The following is a 7,192-nucleotide window of genomic DNA, read 5'->3' on the forward strand; positions in this document are numbered from 1 at the left end:
TTCCAAACGTCCTATATAATAAGCACGTTACTAATGCTGACCTGCCTTTATACAGCACATTTTAGAAACTAACTTCATCTTTAATATTTCATCCATGGTGTTAAGTGGAGTTCATCCTTTATACAGCATTACTGCTTGACTCATAAAAATGGGAATTATTTGTCCGCTTTCAGGAGCCCTTGCTGCTAACACGTCCTCCTCTCCATAGAGCTCAATCTACATGCCCAAGCCAAGTCCACATAAGACACACAGAGCTTAAAGACCAAGACTGAGGGATTACTGCACTGTTTCATCCAATCAGACAGCCCAAAGAGCCATTTTCCAATTGCGTTTTACATTTAGGTCTAATCGCAAGGTCTTCTTTTATTCCTGGATAAAAAAAAAAAAAAGAAATATCAGAAAGCTTTGAAAAAGCTGTGTGCCAGTGCACTGGACAAATTATTTTAGCAGAGAGAAGAGAGAACGTGTCCCTGGGCACCTCTCTCTGTTGACCTCTTATTGCGGGGGTCAGTCCATAAATGATATGTAATTTAACAGGAATAGCAAAAGTCTTTGACTCCTCAGAGGGAGAGAATGAAAGGACCTCCATTTCTTATGACTTTCATTTTATCTCCAAAGCAGACCAGCCACTTTGAAGTGTATATACAATGACACACGGACTTATGATGATGAAATGGCAAAACATATTTGGATGGAGAAAAAAGACACACGCCCACACACTTCTGATGCGTGTGGCACAGCTGCAGGTCTGAGCCTGGGAGACCATCACATTTCCGCTCTACCACCAGGCTCTGAGTTAATTGGTGTCACTGCATGCATTGACCATGAGATGTGATTAAAAAGCCACGGTCGTATATTCTTTCAAACTATTAGGCTTTTTGAGCAAAAACATCAAAGCAGGCATTGGCGTATTTCCTCACGAAATGTGAGCAACGCTTCCATGGAGTTAAATCCCGGAGGCCGGAGCTGGTGGGAGCGTGTGCACATGTTTGCGCGCAACAGGTTTCACGTGGGCATGGACACGCTGTCTTTACGAGGCAGGACGCTGAGCGGAGGACCAGACAGGGTGCCAACATGCGGGGGGTAATGAATATGGGAAGACGCAGGGGCTCCCACTGTCGGACAGTGACGCATGGGATCATTACCGCTAACTCAACGTGCAGATAATGAATTCAGGCACTGACATTTGTGTATTATCTCTATCCAAATGCCAGCCAAGGGCTTGGAGGAGGGGCCCCGGTATGACCCGGCTTACTGGATAGCTGCTTGGCTTGATGCTGAGTGGGTCTCCTGTCACTCATGCAGGGTGAAAGATAGAATCAATGCAGCAATGGCGTCACTAGGGGGGCTCTTGGAAGGTTTAAGGTTTCAGGAGCAATACAGACTCTATGTCGTTTATTTAGAAGAGTGAAATGGATATTTGCTGTATCGAATGGGTCGTTTCTGTAAAGCATTCTGTAATTACCATCTGTGGTATAATTATTTGTATGTGCGTTTGTGCTTGTGTGTCTGTATGTCTGAGAGAGAGAAAGGGAAGAGATTATGAAGAGAGACATAGAAAGTGAGAGGTGAAGGATAGAGTGAAATTACAAGGGAGAAAGAGAGCAGAGACAGAGATGCTCTCCATATGAGAAAGAGAGAATGTTCTCCATATAATAGAGAGAGAGAGAGAGAGAGAGAGAGAGAGAGAGAGAGACACACACACACACACACACACACATAGAGACAGAGATGTTCTCCATATGAGAGAGAGAGACACACACACACACACATAGAGACACAGAGATATTTTCCATATGAGAGAGAGACAGAGAGAGAGACAAAGACAGATGTTCTCCATATGAGAGAGAGACAGAGTGAAAGAGACAGAGACAGAGATGTTCTCCTTATGACAGTAGATTTAGATGTAGACACAGTGGCTGCATTAACATGTGTCACAGAGTGGTGTGTCGAACATTGATGACACGTTCATTTACACCCAGCAGGGGGGCACAAGCCTCAAGCCAGTCAATCACTTCACTGTTTAAAGCTGTCCCCCGAAAAAGAAGAGTGTGCACAATGCCTTCGAAGAGCATGTAAAATACGTACACATTTGCTGAAAAGGAACAAAGTTTGCCAACCCATTAGAGGTTTGAAGACACAGCTAGCATTTTAATTAAGGTGTGTTAAAGCGGAAACCAACCAGGCAATTTAGATAACGTCATAGCTGCCTTTACTTTGTATAGGCCCTGAAAAAGCTGCAGTCAATAAGAAAGGGCATCAGGTGTAAAGTAGCCATAGCTAAAGACAGTGGAGTGGGTGGTGCATGTTTGGTAGCCATCTTACATACAACAACATACTGGACCACAAGACACACCACCATTAATGATAGCCGCCATTATGATGTTTATGATGTTTTGATTAGATTTTGCAAGTTCATGCCATGTAGGTCATGGTTCGACCATCAGGGGGGGATACATTTACGCAAAGTTGCTGGTATTCTAAACAGAGCTGCTTTTACCAGTATATCTTGGCTCCATATGGCTTTTTCTTGAATGAAGTCCTTCAGTTATTTAAAGGCTCTTGCATTTAGGTGTAATAATAGAACAGACATTCTAAGTTAAAACTAGGCTGATGCACTTTATGATTCACTTCCTTGTTTTTCCACTGTTTAAGAATACAGTATTTATCAATATAACGTATGAACAAATATGACGGGAAGGGAGTGCGAACTAAAAAGGAAGCAATTGCGTCAAGTCTCAGGGAAAAAAGGAGGATTTAATGATAACGTGCACAAACCAAAAACCCGTGACACGATCCAAATTAAGGATATAATAACCAGCAATCAACTGGTACAAAGACAAGACATAAAGAGACAGACAGATGACCGTCAGGTGAAGGGGATCATAGGCCCCGCCCATCCGAGGGACGAACATAAGGTAATAATAACAGGACAGCTGCCGCTGTGGACGGGGGCAACTGGCTGGGGGAGCCCCCCCGTACCGTGACACAAACACCCATCCATGTCAGGTTTATTGCAACTATGTGGCCTGAATCTAGGAACTGTTGGCATGTAGTTCACACTTCTAAACCCATCCACAGTCAACACACAAATTGAGAGAATTGCTCTGAACACTTTTGCACATTAAATTGTAGCAAGGGTTTACTGCTGATTACAGTGATGTATGTATTCTGATTGATGCCTTATGTAGAAGGGTTATTGTTACAGACTACATCTGTAGTCAAGCTACAGAATCCTATTAGGAAAATTCTTGTGTTTACAGAGCTACTACAGAATGGCTATATATAATAGAATGCCTTTATTGTGACTATACGGATGTATAATGAGATTGAAAGCCACTTCTTTTTCAGTGCAAACACACATGGGATAGTGGATGATAAAAATAGAATTTAACATTATAAAAGAATATAAAAAAGGAATTTGACATAATAGAAATCTGACATTATATTTACATCACAATCTAACAATAAAATAAGAATTGTTGGTGTGGAAAGTTGCAGCAGGATTTGCAGATCCTGTACAATTGGCACAAGGTAATTGTACACATCTTGCACACAACCTTAATGAAGCATGTCATCCTTGCTACAAGTTGTTCCAAAGAAATTAAATACATAAATACAATAAATACATAAATATTAATGACAAGAAAAGCAAGCAAGGCAATGGAAGGTCACTGGTCTAAATGACTGAAATAATTGGGCATTGCTGACCGCTGACTAGGTTGAGAAGTAAAGGGTTTAGTAGGCAGTAATGATACACTTCTCCCTTTCTGAGCAATATAAGGAAGCAAAAAGATCAATAAAGTTTAAGCTTACTGTGTCCATGGAACTCAAATGTTCAGTGAATCACAAACATCGACCCGGTTGTCTGTTGTCAGATTGCTTCCAGTCGATTGCTGATTCAATATTTCAACAGTGTGGGCATGGCTTACTTTCCTTGTGATGCCGAGCTGTTTTTTGAAACCTTGAGAAGTTTTCTAAATGCTATTGAACAGCTTGTTGAGAGTGTAGGAGATGACACTGCTTTATGCATTCATCACTGTCCATAGATGCGTGCTGTTAATGAACAACGAGAATAATTCAAAATCACGCTGAGTTATTGGTGTGTTTTTCCAGCCCGTGGTGAACGTGCTGTATGGGTTTGTGATTTTCTGCCCCTTCCTCTACAGCCAGTGTCAGAAATATGTGCAAGCAATGGTTTAATGCATAGAAAAGTAAAGGTATTTGACTCTAAATCGGGACGACAAGTTATGAGAGCACAGTTGGTCCTGGCAGTGAGAGAAGACAAGACCTTACCAGCCGAGCCTGGTCAGAGCTGTGTGTGAAGGTCCTCCAAACAGCAACTCTGATCTCTGTAGCTTTTCCTGTATATGATGCTTGATAAAGTGTCTAGTAGTCACCAGTATAGAGCAGTAAGGGAGGCCCTTTGTTAAACTGCCTAGCTGTTCACTAGAATAATGGAGGCAGTTCTTCTGCGGCTGATGTTAAGAGAGCGCGTGCTGCTTCATTCAGACCTGGGCAGGACTGTCTCTGTGCACTCATTCTACCCCACCTGTCAAGTTTGTGAAGCTTGTGGGCAAATGCAGATCACTAACAATACTATATGTTTACATATATATTCTAAATTGTAGTGAAATACATAAAGTAAAAATAAATAAAATAAATCGACAGCAGCCCTTCATCAGCAATGCAAAGTATATTTATTCATATATATGTTTATTTATTTATATACGGATCAGAAAATGGCTAAAGGGTGATTGAGCAACTTGTTTATTGATTGCTAAGGCTCCTAAATGGCACTTTTGTTGATCTGTCATTTCAGTGATGTCTGGGTGTGATCACTAGATTTAGATCAAAGGTTTATCTCCTACAGACAATTAAAGACAGCATAGACACAGAGAGAGACAGAAAGGGAAAGCAGACAGAGAGGACGGCCTATTGCAGCATTGGTGGCCATCACCTTTGATTGGAAGAGAATCGAAAGAGGAAGAAATTTTGCTCTTGGTCTGATCCATTTTCCTCTATTGATTCTTCCTTGTCTTTCATGGCTTCTCTCTCTCCCTGCTTCACCCCATACTCAGTGATGGGTGCTTCTTTATGGCTGCATGCTCATTTCACATCCTCTCCTCCTCTCCTCCCTCTCTTCCCTCTCCTCCCTTTTAACCTCTCCTCCCTCTTAACCTCTCCTCCTCTCTTCCTTCTCTCCTCCATCTCCTTATCTCCTCTCTCTCCTCCTTCTCCTCCCCTCCTCCATCTCCTCCTGTCCTCCTCTCCTCCTTCTACTCCCCTCCTCCATCTCCTCCTCTCCTCCTTCTCCTCCATCTTCTCCCTCTCCTCCTTCTCCTCCCCTCCTCCATCTCCTCCTGTCCTCCTCTCCTCCATCTCCTCCTGTCCTCCTCTCCTCCTTCTACTCCCCTTCTCCATCTCCTCCTCTCCTCCTTCTCCTCCATCTTCTCCCTCTGCTCCTTCTCCTCCCCTCCTCCATCTCCTTCCCCCTTCGGCAGTATTGTGTGTGCTCCGTCTCGGATGTCAGGCCTCTCACATGGAACGACGCTGTGCTCAGCCTCCCTATCGCGCCACCATTGCCCACCGTTCTGGCCTCACTCAGATATCAACACCTCTCCTCATGGTAGCCTCGCCTCCCAATGTCTTGAGGCAAAGCTGGGGTGGGTGGGTGAGTGGGTGGGGGTGGGGGGTGGAGAGCCCAAGAGATAGGTACATGGATGCAGTGGCAAAGAAGAACCAAGCATTGCACTGCAGAGGTGTTCCAGCATTCTGCTTTGGCTAGGTATACTTCTGCTATGCAATTCTATGTGAAGTTTTTTTTTCTGAAAGAGGTGGTCTACAGAGGACCAGGCAGAGAGAAGGAATATTCTATGCTCTCTAGCAAAGCCTTGAATCAGTCTTTAGTCTGTAACAAACAAAAATAAAACATGCCCCAAAATGAATAAATGAATGAAGAAGCTAGTTAACATCATGCCCAGGAGGTCAGGAGAACTGCTTCTTCCTACCGGTCATTATGTTCCAACTATGGGGAGGTTTTACGATATTCTTATATGAATGATAATGGGCAGTTAAATCTCTAAGTCACAGTTTTTGTCTCAGCACCAGCAATTGATTGCGAGCAATCATTAATACAAATCAGAATGAAACGAATACTAATTGCTCATGAGCTACATCTACCTCTCTGTTCAGACATCAGTCTCTGCAGGGCTGCAGCACAGACGTCTGATGCGCTTTCACCTCGACACCTGAGTTAGAGGAGCGTTCGTGAGAGTCTGAGGGCGGAGGCAGGGCGCGGCTTTCACCAGCTCTCAAGTCGTTCGTTTCCTCCAGTGTGATGCATACTAATGAGGTGAGAATCAACGGAGTGCATCCGCAATGCTCTTCCTCTCCGGGCCAATGTGAAAAAATGGCACGCTGCGTTATTTACAGCCTCACGGCTCGGAGCGAAATTCAGCGATGGGTTCATCTTGCTCGGCTCCGTGACACTTTGTCTTCTGACTACACAAATGTAAAAGTGGCGAAGCAGAGTCAATTTTTAAATGTACAATTTTTATTAATTTGGCCCACACACAATTTTACATTAATACAAAAAGTTTTTTTTATCATCCTCCGATGAAAAAAGGCTGACTTTGCAAATGTTATTCATTTAGGGAAAAAAAAAAGAAAAAAAAAAGGTCAAGACTTTGTGTAAGATGCAAATTTACTTGTAACCTTTTAAGTATGATTCATTACAAATGAACCCTTTTGGCCTGACCTTTCGTCCGACATCACTGCCAGTCCGGCCTGTGACATAAACATTTCATCACTGGCGTGGACGGTGTGATTGCCGCACGTGGCAACACGAAGAGCACTTGATGATAATGTTGTGGCCAGTGTACCAGCACCCCCACTCTGAAGAGACATCCACTACGTTTAGTAGTCCACTATGAACCTTCACTGTCTCTCAGTCTGCAGCACACTTTTACCTCATTGCAGAGGTTTAGTAAGAGCCAGGATTGCTGCAAAAGGTACATGTATGTAGAATCATTGCCACTGGAAGAGGATGATATACTGGGATATGGTAGCGTTAAGCAAATCATGTCATTTCAGTACTGAGATGTACCCATGACTTAGGACATAAGGATGTTATATGACTGTGTGTCTTTCCATGGTACTAAACTAGTCAACACTATAACATCATGAGATG

The sequence above is a fragment of the Brachyhypopomus gauderio genome, chromosome 5 (assembly GCF_052324685.1).
Source record: "Brachyhypopomus gauderio isolate BG-103 chromosome 5, BGAUD_0.2, whole genome shotgun sequence".
Taxonomy (NCBI): Eukaryota; Metazoa; Chordata; class Actinopteri; order Gymnotiformes; family Hypopomidae; genus Brachyhypopomus; species Brachyhypopomus gauderio.